This window comes from Oxyura jamaicensis, chromosome 7 (assembly GCF_011077185.1).
Source record: "Oxyura jamaicensis isolate SHBP4307 breed ruddy duck chromosome 7, BPBGC_Ojam_1.0, whole genome shotgun sequence".
Taxonomy (NCBI): domain Eukaryota; kingdom Metazoa; phylum Chordata; class Aves; order Anseriformes; family Anatidae; genus Oxyura; species Oxyura jamaicensis.
In genome coordinates this window covers 4,937,872-4,954,024 of record NC_048899.1, presented here as the reverse complement: position 1 = coordinate 4,954,024, position 16,153 = coordinate 4,937,872, and the positions used below count along the sequence as shown (strand labels likewise).

The 16,153-nt window shown below is 37.3% G+C and overlaps 1 long non-coding RNA gene across 2 annotated transcripts in view; it reads right to left on the bottom strand.

Annotated features, from left to right (window-relative positions):
• Nucleotides 1–7,148: 7,148 nt before the first annotated feature.
• The window catches only part of LOC118170082, a 155,693-nt gene continuing 146,688 nt past the window's right edge, over nucleotides 7,149–16,153 (bottom strand). For both annotated transcript variants that reach the window (XR_004752482.1, XR_004752481.1), the window contains one exon: nucleotides 7,149–7,281. This is a non-coding gene — a long non-coding RNA (uncharacterized LOC118170082). The remainder of the gene's footprint in view (nucleotides 7,282–16,153) is intronic.

Here is a 16,153-nt window from a genome sequence, read left to right as displayed (position 1 = left end):
CAGAATTCAAATTCAAGTTCAGTTTTGGTGTTCTTCTCAGGCACGTACTACAGTTAATTTTCTTACATGGCCGTGTCTTATAGCCCTGTTTCCACAACTTAAGGTGCAAAATATCAGCTTATTTTTTAATTGTTATAAGACCTCAATAACAAAATAAACAAACAAATAAATAAACTGAAAAACCTAGCTGTCATGAATATGGCGTAAGAACAGAACAAAGTGAACACAGACATGTCTCCCCAAGACCTTCCTTTTCAGGTTCCACATTTCATCCTGATAATTATAAATTTCACCATTTGGTGTAAACTATGATGATGCAGCTACTAAAAATAGCTGTCTGGGACATCAGCCCAGTTCACTGAAATGAAGCAGGACTAACTAGCTTTTCTGCAAATATATAATGGAAAAGAACAAAATCTTTTCCAGGCATAATTAACATGTGGTAGCATGATAATCAACAGCAGATGAGTCCTTACTTTCTGGTTTAAAAAACAAACAAAAACAAAAACAAACAAACAAACAAAAAACAACACATATTTCCACACCAGCTATTGTCTCTAGAAAGCAATTCTGAAGTGTTCACAGTTATGAACATACTTCAAGGTAAAAGTCATGGTTTGAGCCATTTCCTGTAATGCTAACACTTTATACTTAATATCCAAGCTCTATGCAACAAGAAAACAAGTTAGAGGAAGAAAATTAACACCTTCTATTAACAGTGCTAGGAATGTTGTTAATTTAAGTAGGGAACATTTTGTTAACAAGAATTTGTAAATAATAAAATGTTTATAATGTTAGTGGATTTATTATATATATACTATGTGCATACTCATGAACAAAGTTTTACATGTATCATGAAAATACAACATAAGATGTAAAGGGGAAGGGAACCCTGGGTCCTTGAATCCTCACATTTGAAAAGTAGGCACAGAACCAAAGTCAAAGCACTCAGAACACCAAGCTGCCCTCACCTCCTCCTGCAACAAACCACAACTTGCATACTTACCCTCCACCAGTGCATCAAAAACCCAGGGCAAAAAATGCGAAAAACTACATTTTGCACTCAGTTAAGAAGAAAAGAGCAAGAAAGAATGACTGATATCTGTGCTTCTTAAAATAAGAGGAATTTTGTATTTTTTTTTACTTACGTTCAATTGATAAATTTAGTTACTTGCAGAAAAGTGTAGAATTCATACAAAAAGGAAGACTTTGCACTGGAGTTTTTCTCCAGGGTGTATACCAATCTTTCACTCAGCAAGTCCTTTTGACAAAAAAAAAAAATAAACCATGGTTTCTTTTTCCACTCCACCACCAAATCCTAGATGTTAATCTCCTCCTTACATCTAGCATGAAAGTTTAAATAAAATGTAACACGATGAAGATGTAGCAAGGCAGCATATTAAGACAGGTTTAAAATGAAATGGGAATTCCAGAGAGACGAGGCCATGGCTTCAGAGCCAATGCGGCCTCTTGCTATAAACGTGAGACGACAACCTCCAGGCCTGATTTTCAAACGAAAACATAAGCAAGTATTATTAAATTTGGAAAGGCCATTATACTGCACAACTGAAGACCTGCATAGGATGAACAAATCAGCCACTTCCTTTGGCAAATTATCAGTTATATTCACCCACTTCTCTTTATAAATCATTTTTGTATTAGAGGGAATATTGAATATTCTCTTCTTCCCCTGAGAATGGAGTTTCCTCACATTAAGTGAACTGCAAGACTCCTGTTGTGGGATTTCTTCCCATAGCACACACAGAGCAAGTTCCTTCCTTGGCTTTTTTAGCATATCCACAGCAGGAGATGCAAGGCTTAAAGGTAATATAAACTAATGATAACTTGTTCCTTTCTCCCTACACAAATGTGTTCCCTAATGTTTCCCTGAACATGGTGTCAAATTTCAGTGGCAAAAAGATTACAAATTGGTAGCAGCTGAGACAAGCGCTTGAGAAAAACAAGAGAAAAGTGGTAAAGCTGACCAACAACTATTCGAACCTAGAAAAACTTCTATAAAGCCAGAGGCAAGCCTAAAACTTACACAGCTTAAAGCTGCAAAAATATGGACTTCCTTGTAGCAAAAACAGTTGTAGGTGCACTGTTGTTCTTACAATACAGAGTAGGTAGCACTAATCAGACATTTGTTAGTTAACATATATAATTGTTCTTAATTATGCCTCAGTTTGATTATACAGGGAGTGTCAAAGGTACCATGAATGTATCATTAGATTAAATAGAGAAGCATTATTTGGCAACATTGTGATGAACTGAAGTTCTTGGGACAGGACCTAAACTCAGGCTGTACACAAGCATTACTAATGTATGCTGTGGAACGGATCTATCATTCCACATGCAGACAGTGGATGCATCAGAACAGTAGAAATCTGTAATGACCTATTTTATATATAAAGCTCACAACTGAATATTTTCACTAAAATCAGAACAAAACCAAAACCTGAAAGTCAATTCCAAGCCTCAATGACTCAAAAAGCTCTACAATTTGGAATATTACTATGACTGACATGGGAGAAATATTCCAGTGAATGACTCACCATTTGTTCACATAAATCTCATCTACAAGATGAGATATTTTGCACATACACATTAAACATTTCCATAAAAGAAGTATTTGCATTTATTGAATTTCTGTGTATCTATTTCAGATATACTAAAGACTTCATAATGACCATTTCATTTTACGTTCAGTAACTTTCCAGGTTTCTCATTTTAGAGGTTTAATACATTATCCTGTACACTACACAGTGGTTGGTATTGTTATACACTACTTGCATAGGGTATAGAGCTCTGTATGTACAGTTTCTGGAGAGCTGTAGAATGCAGCAATTTTGCAATTGAATGGTGAGAACCCCTCAAGAGCTAGGAAAAATTACTGCAGTTTGTGCACCTTTATCTCTACTTACATCAACCTAAATTTAGGTCATATTTCTCATATTGCCACCTTTTCTCCCTGTAATTTTAGGTATATTTAAATAGCATATTTTAACAGTGTAGAAAAAAGGCAGATTTGGCTGTCCATAAGACAGCTGTATGAAAATGTGACCAACTTCAGCATAAATGTGTCTGGCTCCTTTATTAGGACAGAAATTAATGAAAATCAATGTTCATTTATATAGGTTGGAAATGTGGTTCAATAATGCATCTTATCATTTTGACATATAAGACAACTCTAACTTGACAGCTACATGTTCCAAATATGCCCCAAGTCTAATGCAAAAATTGGCCCTGTTTTAGTATAATATCTACCCAAAAACCTATTTGGTTTCATGATCTATTTAAGTGGCCAAGACAAACACCACACATTAGTATGTTTCCAGTAATCTGCCAGAGCTATGTACCTCCCAGGGTTCAAAAACACATCTTCAGGGACTCAGAGGAAGCTAAGTTAACCTTGTAACTGTCTTACTTAACTGTCTATAAATCACCCTTTTTCTGACTTGACTCCCCTTTCAAATATCACACCTCATATGACTAACTGCTCCTCATTCGTCCCATTCTATGTATCCTGCTTATCTTTGACAGGGAGTCCCTTTTTTGCATTTTTCTACGTATATAGGGAGGAAAAAGAAAACATCTGGAGCATATATAGCTATTCATCTGAGCAGTTGAGGAGAAACAAGAAAATAACTACCAGATTTGAGTCATCAGCACTGAAGTGGAAATTTATTTAATCTCCTACTGTTTTTCCAATTATAGAAGAACTAGTGCTCTAATTTGTCAAGTTCTCACTGCAAGACAGCTCAGATACAATACTTCATTCACTACCTTCTTTTTCAATGTCCCCTGAAGCTGCTTGGCATGGAAGAGAATTGAAAAAAAAATATTCCTACTGTATGCTATACAGTATATGCATATATATATGCTATAGGTCAGAATCTAGACTTTAGCTCTTGCCTATCTCACATGGTGAAAACCAAAATCAAGGTCACAGCTCTGTTGACAAGGTTTCAAAGCTTCTTAGGACCAACTAGATACTGGTGCTGGGAAACCAGCACTGCAGCAGTGTTACAGCCATGCCTGTGTCCAGCCATTGCTCCAGACCCTGGCCCACAGACTGACTTGCCTTGACCTAAAACCCACCCCGTCATTACAGAATTTGCCTTGTGATCCCTGGGCTGTGCCTGACCCTGGTTACTCTCTCTAGACCTAACACCAACCCTGTCTTGCCCACTCCCCAGCTTGATCTCAGACCTGCCTTATCACGACAGACTTGCCTGTGTATATGGATCCTTAACCACCCCTGGGTGCCATCCCCAGGACCTCTGCCCTTGCCTCACTCACACGGTGGGACTGTACCCTTTGTACCCAGTGGAACTGCTCCTGCCTGCTGTAAACAAACTTCCTGGTGAAACAACCTGCCTTTTCTGCACCCTGACAGGGTTCTTTTTTGTTGTTTGTTTTATTTTTTTCTTTTATTTTTATTTTTTATTTTAAGGAATGTCACATTTCACAGCTAAGATGCATCTTTCAGTCTAAATGCCCTCTATCTCCAGAAGATGGATGACCTGCTCTCTGCCTGCCTCCTACCTTTCTTCTTTTGTTCCCAGCCATCAATCACATCTTTCTGTCACACCAGCTCAGCTTCTTCTTTGGCCTTCTCACTCAATTCACTAATGCTCAGCAAAGGAATACACAAGTTTGTTCAAGGAAAGGAGAGGTGATTATCTATCCATATGGATGTGCAAGGGAAGGAAGGAGAAGGAGAGAATGGACTCTTGCATTTGGTGACAATAATTTGCTGCATTGGTTCCACTGCAACAGCAACTTCTCCTTCAGTTTCTCTATTTCATAGCACGTTTCAGTTCTTTAATTGCCTGTGGTTAACACTTAATTCTCATCTTTGCAAATCCTCATCTACCACTATATACATTTTTGAAAGGCACTGAATATTTGCTTTATATAGCTAATTGCAGTTGAAAACAAGCATAAACATGCCTTCCTACAGCAATGCAAAGGCAAAAATTAACACTTCACTGATTGCAAAGCTGACAGCAATCTACTTAATGCCCACCCTGACCCTTTTTGTCTGCTAAACTCAGCGAATAATCACTGATCCTCTTGAGTTCTGCCAGAAATTTGTTGAAATAGCCACTAGATGAAAAGCACTAAGTGCTGCTGGTTGCCCTCTGCTAATACACTACCTTACCAGGTGTTCATATAACTAGCCACTTATGTAATTAACTGGAAATTACTTTGAAGTAACTGTAGTTCTCTGTAGGAAGGTATGTAGGTTGTCTCTGATGGTGGGGTGGTGCTTCATAAGGCATAATGGCATGCCTTTTTTTTTTTATTTTTCCAAAGTTCAGATTGATTGATGGTATTATTCATGGCATGTGTAAAGGGATACACGTGACAGACATGTATTTTGCATTTACAATATTACTACTTAAGCTGTGGAAAACCAAAGAAACTATAAGAAAAGTAATGCCTGATTTTCAAGACAGAAGATTTGAAAAAAATCAGTCCTCCAAAGAGTTTAAGCATTCTACCAACCACAGAACCAACATGGTTCAGTACAGAATTATTCTGTTCAATAAAGAATTATTTTACCAAGTGTAAAAATTGAATTTATTAATTGAGACATATGTGGTGAGAATTTTATTCTACCTAACATACTAGTCTCAGAATAAAGTTTGAAGTCTGAAACCATTTTAGAGAAAACAAGCCATGATACCTAAGCTTGCAAAGCTTTAGTCACAATTTAAGACAACTCCATAAAGAGAGAGGGAAAAAGCGATCAGTCCACAAAGCCTTTGTTTGTCAGAAGCAATAGGCCAATACTTAATTTTTGGTATGTTTTTTTGTTTGTTTTTAAAATTATATAGTGGAAAAAGATATACCTACTATTTCTGATGTCTGTTCCCTTCCCGTAGAGATAGGGAAAGACAAAGGAACAGCTACTATGCAACCTTCGTCCTTTACATAACACTGTCCAGCAGAATCCACTGGAAATCTGTTAAGCATCATTATCTAATCCAATCATACCATTTGGAGAAAGCTTGTAGCAGTTTTTCCATCTTTGATTTTTTTTTTTTTTTAGTCTTTTGATCATAAATAACTACAAGATACAAGAAAAAACTTAGACACTGTCACTTTCACAGGCTAGCCTGGAAGAGAGGGGAATTTTGTACTGCCTTTGGACCCACTATTGCCACAGAAAATAATCTTGAGCCTTATTACAGTTGCCAAAATTCCACAGGCAGTTTTACTACCTGTCTTGTAACTAGTAAGTCCTCTGGGTCTACTAATTCCTTTTAACAACGAACCACATCCATACACAGTTTTGTTTCATGTACTTACCATTCACATCTAGACTTACAAAGCTAGATAAGGAAAAACTGTTTTATAAGGTAAAGTATTAAGTTGTAGCTGATGATATAACTCAGTTTTTCACCCCTTCTCTCATTTGCCATTAACACAGACTGAGGTCTGACTATTGTAGCACTATGCTCACCAACACAAGTTAATTTATACACCAGAAATACTTCTGACGGTGTATTTAAAACTGTTTCAATATTCATTTTTATTACTATTTTTTTAATCCTTTTCCCCCACTAATTCATTAAATCTATAAAGGTGTTTACATGCTCAAAGCAGAGCCAGTAGAAGTTGGAGCATTTTTTCCTCATCTTCAAGGAATTTATTTGGCGGTTTACATACAGGGCAAACAGATGCTGCTCGTCAAATTTACTCTCAGCACACTGTGATATCTAGAAGGGTAGGGAGCAGAGCTGTTTGACCTTTACCATTCCTTATCTCTTCTGCTGTAAATACATTCAAATAGCAATATTAGAGAGCACTTTTTAGTGCTGCAGCTACTGTTTACACCCACTAATGAAATCATTCCCCTTCACACCACTTTTAGAGCTTTTTTTAAATAGCTTTAAAAATGTACAAAGTATTAGATACTTTGTTTCTGTAATCAGCTCATTCACAACGTTTCCCCAGTGTTACAGAATTCTGGTTTCCTGTGAAAAAACAGCTTAAACTACATCTCTGAATTGCTTAGAAACTTGTTTACTTGCTACCCTTATCAGTTTAGTTAAGCCATTGTGAAAAGCACTAAATTTGCCCTTGTGTTTCCCATTTTTTCAGGAAGATCCCATTTCTATGCCAACCTCACCTGAAAGCCAAGCACGGCACACACAGCTTCTACTGTTTCCACCTGCCAATCAGCCATGACTGCTCCAGTATTTCAGACCAACACTGCTCCACCTGCATGTGTTGGCTGATGGGCAGGACCGCACCTCTGGTGTTAATCTATAAGGGAATAGTAAAAACAATGCACTTAAATATCTTTAAATATACAGGTATAATACTCTTTTTTTTTTTTTTTTTTTTTTTTTGGCCCACACAGCAAAAGCTTGATGATATGTCTGTGCTATGGGTAAGTTGCTCACTCCTCCAACAACACAACATTAACCAGAAGGGAAGACTACCAAGTTAAAAACAAAGAGCATTTTTTAAGCTAGGCAAAAAAAAAAAAAAAAAAAAAAAAAAAAAGGCAAACAGTTCTTCCTTTGCATGATAGAAAATTGACAAAGCCTAAACTGAATGTGGAGGATACAGGTGACCATATGAACCCATGTCCAGAAGGAAAAGCAGAAGGCTTTGGGAAGGAACCCCTGAGTTTCCTCAGTAGGGAAAGCAGAGGAGTTTGGGAGGGAATCCCTGAGGTAACACTGTGCAGACAGCAGAATGTTTTGAGCAGGAATTACTGAGGTAGTTTCTCTGTGTTTAGGCAGGAATCTAATCTAATTTCACACCCTAAATAGATAGGTGTGAAATGCAGAAGAAAGGATGAAGATTTCAGTAAGAAATGTTGAAGCAGCTTCATTGACTACTACTGCTAGTTCTAACCGTAGGTTCTAAGTAAAATATATTAGAGCTGACTCAAAGGACCTCATTGTTTGAAAGAGTTTAGAAAAATAATTGTATCATCAAGGAAACAATCTGAACAGACTTTTTGGTCCAAGTGGAAACAAGAGTTTTGGATTATACTTACAAAAGGTACAGTTCTTAAATTTGAGAAAGTAAACTTTATGTTCCTGACTTTTTTTTTTTTTTTTTTAATTTCATATTCTTACAGCACAAGAAACGAATATGGGGCTGAGACAGAAAGAAAATTTCATAAAAAGCAGAGCAAAAAGAAGAAAAGAGAATGGCACTCGGGGCACAGGGACCTGCCTGTAACCAAGCCCAGGCCACATAAGAGCATGGCTGGCCCTGTCGTTGGCCAGCCTGCCTTGGAGCTGGCTGACCCACTCTATAATGAGGGCTGGGGTCTTGGCCTGTTTGTGGCTGTGATGGTTTTGCTTGGGTGGGAGACTGAGCTCCATCACAACTGCTCTCTCACTCCCCCTCCTCAAAGAGGAACAGGGAGAAAATACGATGAAAGGGGCTCAAGGATTGAGATAAGGACAAAGAGAACACGCAGTAATTATTGTGATGGGCAAAACAGACTCAGCATAGGGAGATAGTAAGATTTATTGCCTATTACTAATGAGCTAGAGAAGTGAGAAACAAAGGAAAGAAACCAAAAGCACCTTCCCCCCCCATCCACCCTCTTCCACCTCCTCCCCCTGAGTGGCGCAGGGGAACGGGGGAATGGGGGTTATGGTCAGTCTATAGAAATTCTTCTCTGCCTCTCCTTCTCGGTCACTCTCGTCCCCTGTGCTGTGGGGTCCCTCCCATGGGATGCAGTCCTTGCTGAACTGATCCAGTGTGGGCTGCCCACAGGCAGCAGCTCTTCAAGAACTGCTCCAGATATGGGTCCGTACCATAGGGTCCATCCCTCGGGAGCAAACTGCTCCAACCTGGGGCCCCCACGGGCAGCAGCTCCTGCCAGCTCACCTGCTCCTGCGTGGGCTCCTCTCCACGGGCTGCAGGTCCGGCCCGGAATCTGCTCTGGCAGGGCTCTTCCACAGGCCGCAGTCTCCGGTGCAGGTCCACCTGCTCCACCGTGGTCTCCTCCACGGGCTGCAGCGTGGAACCCTGCTCCACCGTGGTGCTCCATGGGCTGCAGGGGGACATCCTGCTTCACCATGGGCCTCACCACAGGCCGCAGGGGACTTCTGCTCCGGCGCCTGGAGCACCTCTCCCCCTCCTTCTTCACTGACCTTGGCACCTGCAAGGCTGTTCCTCACTCCTCTCACTCTCCCAGCTGCTGTGTGGCGCAGCGTTTTTTTTTTTTTCCTGTCTTAAATCTGCTCTCACAGAGGCGCAAACAACATCACTTATTGGCTCAGTTCTGGTCAGCAGTGGGGCCCTTACCAAACATGGGGCAGCTTCTAGATCCTTCTCACAGAAGCCACCCCTATGGCCCCCTGCTACCAAAACCTTGCCACATAAACCCACTACAGTGGCCCTTTGTTTTGTTGCTCCTTTCCTTGCCTGGGGAGAACCCATTAAGAAGGGTGAGCATCACTTTGTCCTCAATGGAGAACTGTTGCCTGCCCTATAAAAGGGCAGGGCCTTTTATGCCCTGCCACTTCCTCCTGCCTGCTTGCCATATGGCTAGGGTAAGCACCCCATTACGAAGTGGGGTGTCTTGCAGTATGCCACTTGCATCAGGGCAAAAGAGCCTTTTCTGCCCTTTGGAAGCAGGGCTGCCCTGTAATTTGGGAAACAGCCTGTGCCCAGGAGTTCCTGGCATGATGCTACTGAGTCAGTGTAAATCAAGCCCCCTGTAATAGGGCTGAAACCTCTCCTGCATGTTTGAATGTGCCCAGACTGCCAGCCTCAGTGATGTGCCAGATTCTGAAGCCTTCCATCAAGGTGGCCAGGCAGATTCTCCCAGCAGAGGCAGTGTCATCATCATTGGTGGCTAGTAAGTTTAATAAAGGGATGCCTGGGGTGTTTTGGGGTGGCTGGGAGGAGGTGTTCCTGGCAGTGGGTTCACTGGGGAAGCCGTGCAATGTAAATGCAGCTACACACCCAAGTGTCAGGGCTGTCAGCTGGCATTTGGAGTTGGTGGAGTGTCGGGGTGGTAGCTGTCAGAGGGGAAAGGGGTACTTTGAAGGACAGAGCTGTGTGCACAGCCTTGTAAGACAGGGAGAGGGATGTCCCTTCTTTCTGCCTTGGTTTTGGTTGCTTTAGTGAGTGAGGAGCAAGACAGACTCTGAGGACAGAAGTTCCTTCTGTTGTCACTTCTTGCACCATCGTGCCCCACACCTAAAAAGCATGCTGAGTCCTAGACCTCTGCTCCCAGCCTTGTCCCTGCTCAGAGGACAATGTACTGTCCTGGGGACCCTGCAGCTGTCCCTGCAGATGAGGGAACTGAAAGCAATCCATAAGCAGTAAGACAAATATCTTGATGGAAACAATCATACTACTCAGAAAAAAAGTAAAATTCAAGCAAGTGTTGTGGCAGTAACACAGCAGTAAAATGGATTCTTAATTTATTTTATGTACTTACTAGTCTCTTTCAACCCTAGCAATAATCAGTAATCCTCCCCTCATGGATTCCATACAAATTTTCCTCACAGGGAATACATTCATAACTAGTATTTGTTTACAATCTTATTATAGAGATGTGAATGAAGTATATGATGGCAGTCTTCATGAAGCCTGAATTTTACATAAAGATACAGCTCTCAGTCATAAATCAGACTCTGAAGAGCATGACAAAGTTTATCAGTTCTTGTTAGTCCCAGTATTAAATACTATACAATCAATAGACCCCCTCAAAATCCGTATTATTCTTGTCCATGCAAAGTACACATCTGAGTCCTAACATCATTATGCATTTATTTTCTTTAGATAATCTTATTCATGGTGCCTTCACTCCCTTTTCCTGGAGGTATTTGTGAGACCTCAAAGAATCACTGACTTTGAGAGAGACAAGAGTGCCACTACAGCAGCTCAATTAGCCATGGCTAAAGTAAGTATTTTCACACTAACCTACTGTTTACTGAAAATGACATTACCAATCTGTTTCTGCAGATAATGTACACCTCTTGTTCAGCTTGAGGGCAATTTTCCTGTGTTTTCATACATTTATTAGAGTACAAAGAAATGCAGAGAAGACTAGTAATCACCTCTGTAGAAGCAAGGAAGTTGCTAACACTTTATTTTCTCCAATTGTGGGTTTGATTCCCATATTCTTAACATGTTCACTTCTGCTTCTTAAGAACTGGTGGGTATCTGGAGATTTATATAGTGAATCTCTAAATGACATTAGAAACAATAAAGTTTTGTATGTTAGCCTCTGGCATTTTTAGCTGGAATGTAGCAGGTTTTCCATTTCCATTAGAAACAAGACATATCATGGTGATAACTGATAAAAAATAGTAAACTCAAGCACTACTACACTTTATTCCAAAGCTCAAAAGCTGTAGTGTTTCATGGTAACAAGATGAGTCTTCATGTCAGTATCTGTAGAAAAACTAGTGGGGAAATAGAAGTATAAGAAAGCTGTGGGACCTAGACTAATGATACAAATGATATCTTTCAATATTCCTTCTCAGCGTGCTTGAATATTACTGCTTTTACTCCAATAATTTACTCTGTTAAAGAGAATGCTCGTGCCATCCTTACATTTTACTGTGGGAAGCTCGAATTAATGTTATTATCAAATTACTTGATATGTGCTATAAGGAACAATACCATCTAATTTTGTGATAAATACAACCTGCAAGATGGAAGAGATAGAACTCTCTATTTTGATAGTGTTTTGAAACAGCAATGAAAATGATATTCTAAAAATGGTATATTAGCAATTTTGAGGAATAAAAGTCCTCTGTCTTTGAAAAAACTTGAGATTTTCACAGTATTCTTCATTCTTGCACAATCCATTTGGCAGGAGCTACTGGGAGCCATTCAGTCATTATTAGTCTATATTATATTCAGAGTACCTACATGAAGGATAAAATTGCAATTATTTTTTCATAGCATGTGCATTGGAGATAAACAATTGCTTCTCTAATGTATTCCTGTTTTTTTTTTTTTTTTTTTTTTTCTCCTTCAATTATAATTTTTCTTAAATTGATTAAGTAATGCTCAGATTGAATGAGGTCACTTTCTAAGGGTTAGTCCCATCAGCTGACTCATCCTTATTTTTTCTTATTGAAATCTTGAAATTCCCCACATAAGGCACTGACCGTGGTTGCACAATCTTTGATATATATGATTTTTTTATTTTATTTTATTATTGTTTTTTTTTTAACCTATTTAGGTGGTGGTCTGTAGAAGGTCAAGCTAGTGAATATCAGAATTATACTATATTAAATAGTATTACACACCCCATTTGAACACATAGGATGTATACACAGTAAAGAACTGTCTCAGACTTTCCTCTGCAAGAAATCAATGCCTCATTAAAATGAGTAAAATAAAGTTTTATGTATTCTATTACATCTTGTTTCTTGAGATACCTAGCAAGTCAAGGTGAGTGTAAGGTGAGTGCAAGTAAAGTGAAGTCCACAATAAAAGTGATCTATGCATTGTCCAACATAGCCTATAGCAATTTAGTCATCTCTTTCTGTTCTGTTGGCTGCAAATTTAAGATATTTCTTTATTTCATATAAGACCTTTGAAATAATCTGGATTTAAGAGCAGCTGATGACAATTCAGCTTCAGAGTATTTGCATAACTTTGGTTGTGTGTCAATATAGTAATGAAAAAAGTATCTTTTATAGGGTTTTAATTAAAAAATGAATAATAGTCCATTAGAGTGCACATTTTGAACAACTTTTCATGTACCATAATTCTGGTATAACTTCAAATGCCTAATGTTCTGACATAGGCAGAAAAATGTACTATAATGCGTACAAATTAGTATGTTGGAAAACATACTAATATAAACATACAGTATGTTGGAAAAAATGCTTGTGTGAAAAATTAATTATTGAAAATGATTATCAGTTACTGATAGGTATTCTAAGTGAAGTGAATCATTTGAAACTAGGACAGATGACATGTTCAACTTCATATAAAATTGCTTATCTTGTATAAAACCAGATTCTGCCTAGACGGCATTACATGTTTTATCTATTTTATTATTATTATTATTATTTATTAATATTTATTATTGTTTATTATTATTATTATTTATTATTTATTATCTATCTATGAGTTTACAAGAGATACTCTAGCTGTTGCTGAAATTCATCCTTTTGTCAAGGGATTTCTATTAGCATTTAGAAGACAAACATACTGTTTTTAATAGTACTGCATGCTAAGAAGTATATTTTGTGCTTAACTGTGCACCACTTTGAATAGAACCTAAAGTAAACCCTTACTTACGATGTATGCAAAAATAAATAAATAAATAAGCAGTCATCTAATTTTCCATGACAAATTAGAAGACAAAAATAATCTTTTTATGACTCATCAACTCATTCATGGTCAATTGAAAGACCCTTTTTGTTTAATGGGAACCTTCTATTATTTAATTTAAAACAACAGCAAAGAGATAAGTTTTTTTTTTTTTTTTCTTTTTTCTTTCCTTCTTTCTTTTTCAAGGTGATAGTTAATCCAGTGATAATTCAGTGGGTAAATTACTATTGTACTCAGGATGACTTCACAGAGATATTACCTGAGATTATGATTATGTTGTGTGTGACAAGACATACACTTTTTGCATGTTGGTTTCCTTTAGGCAAAATGAAAGCAATATAACTTCTCTATTTTGCTAGTGTATTGTTATAGTAATTAAATTCAGTGTTATACTAGCGACCTCACTAACTACGTTTGTGGAGTGATAATAATAACATATTAAAAACCGATATACCCACATGGAATTTACAGAGAATATGATAAATTTGGATACCAATTTCCTATTGGGATATTTCTTTATTTCCTAATCTTCCATTAAATCAAATTGTAAATTCTCAGGGGCATCTCCTACTACTAGTCCAATAAGTAGCATAAAGATATTTTGCCCAATTATTTATAAACTTGAGAATTTCAATTAATTGCATACTGGTTGGAATGGTTTTAATAAACTCAAAATACTTGATTGCTTATTGAACTTCATCCAGCCTGTACACATCTAAAAGGAAGCACAGTGAAATAGAACAAAACATAGCTGGATTTTAAAAGACCAAATGATAAATACCATTACATGAGATTCGGGCTATATACCTGCCCTATACAAGAAAGAAAATATATTTATGAATGAATTTCCTGTCTGTTAAATCATGAGTCTGTGTTCTATATATGAACTAAAATTTAGGGGTGGTGGGATGGAGGGATAAGCATATTTATAGACTAAGGTTGGTGAAAATAAGCTACAGGAACAGAATAATTCATAAGAATGCTCCAGTTCCATTAATGCTAGATTTTGATTTTTCTGTAGTTTCTTCCACGCCTGAAGTTCATATTAAGTTTTTATTACTCTTAACCCCCTTACTGGTCAAATATTTTCATAGGCTTCTTGATAGTGTTAGTAATTACTGATAATAGCAATGGAATTGAGAACCTAAAGATTTTGTAGTGTTTTCCACTAACATAACCACATTTCCCCCATCTTGGCAAGGACTAATTAAAAAACAAAATCAAAACAGTGACTAAAACTAGAAGGACAGTTTGTATGTATTTTACATTCATCAAAGTACTAATAAAACATTTATTTTTCTGGTAGTATATGCAGACTCTTGGAGACTGGTCCATTCAAATAAATAAAGAACAAAACGTGGGGTGGGGGAGAAGAAAGATCAATAATTTGTGATTCTTGCTACCACTCCCCTTCTCTCTTGCGGTGTATGTAAGAATATGAAGTCCTACTACACAAAAGCACAGCAAGTTCTCTTCCAACAGAGCTTTAACTTCCAAGGACTCTTCTCTGATTACAGTTCAAGTCTTTTGATAATAGGACAAATAGTAACCAAATTAATTGCCAGAAAAAGAAAAGCAGAATAAAATGAGGTCTTATGCAGTGGATCTCCAGTACGAAAGTAATATTTTAATCATAAATAACTATTTTTTTAAATCTTTTTCTAAATTTGCTATCCATAATGAAAAGAAAAAATGAAAAAATGAAAAAATGAAAAAAACCTTAAGAATATTATTGGTATGGGATAGATAACAAAAATACGTATTCACTTCTTGTGAACTGATTCACAATTCAAGTGATCCCTGTCTTCACACTTAGCAGAAAGTCCATCAATAAATTGATGAATTTATTTTAGATCTATGTGGGAAAGTCTATTTCAACAAACAGAAATGGTACTATTGCATAAAGAAAAAATCCCACAACCACTCTTCTCAAGTATCTCTAATTTCCTAGAATCAGATTAAATAGAATCAGATTCATAGAATCAGATTAAATCAGAGTTCTTCTAAATTAGGTAATAGCTAAATTAGCTTCAGTAAATATCTCAAGGAAAACAATTTTAGCATCTTGTTAAAAGCATTGTTGAAAGCTATGAGCATGCACAAACAACTCCTCTCAATTCACTAATTCTTTAGCCTACTTATGTTGAAACTGTCTGGAAAATCATTCATTTATAGATAGTCGTTTGCCCTGTAACTGCATATATCCCACAAAAAAGTATTCCACAGATACTTAAATGTCAGGTTGTCTTGAAACATTGTGGCAACAGACCTTAAAAGCCTTAGCTCTGAGCTTTACCCATGGCTGCTATCCCTCTACATCTCAAAAGATTTCATGTTATTCAATACCGTGTAAAAACATTAGTCAAGTATGAGTGTGATATAGAATAAAACATCTTCAATGGTTTTGAAACTAGATGCATGGAATGGTTATATGAAGGCAAATACAATTGATATTTATGAAACTATTTCAGATTATTGGAGAAAAAAAATCAGTTAGTACTGAAAAATAGCCACTTGGAAGTCACTAACAAAAAAAAAATGTTATTCTTTTATTCTTGCTTTAATCTTTTATGTCTAAATAAAACTGTTATCCTTTTGACCTATCATTACATTAGACCATTAAATTTCTTTAATGAGCAATAACACATACCAAAGCAAATAAAAACAGTATTACAGAAATGTGCTGTCTCTACTGCATTATAGATGAATTTGCCTTGGTATGTTTCAGTATTTTCCCTTGATACCGGTTCATTATTCTCTTCATAACTGAAGACCTGATAAAATGTTAATACTGATATGCTAATGCTAATCTTGATAGCATGTAATAGTAGGTATGCATGCAGAAAATATCACA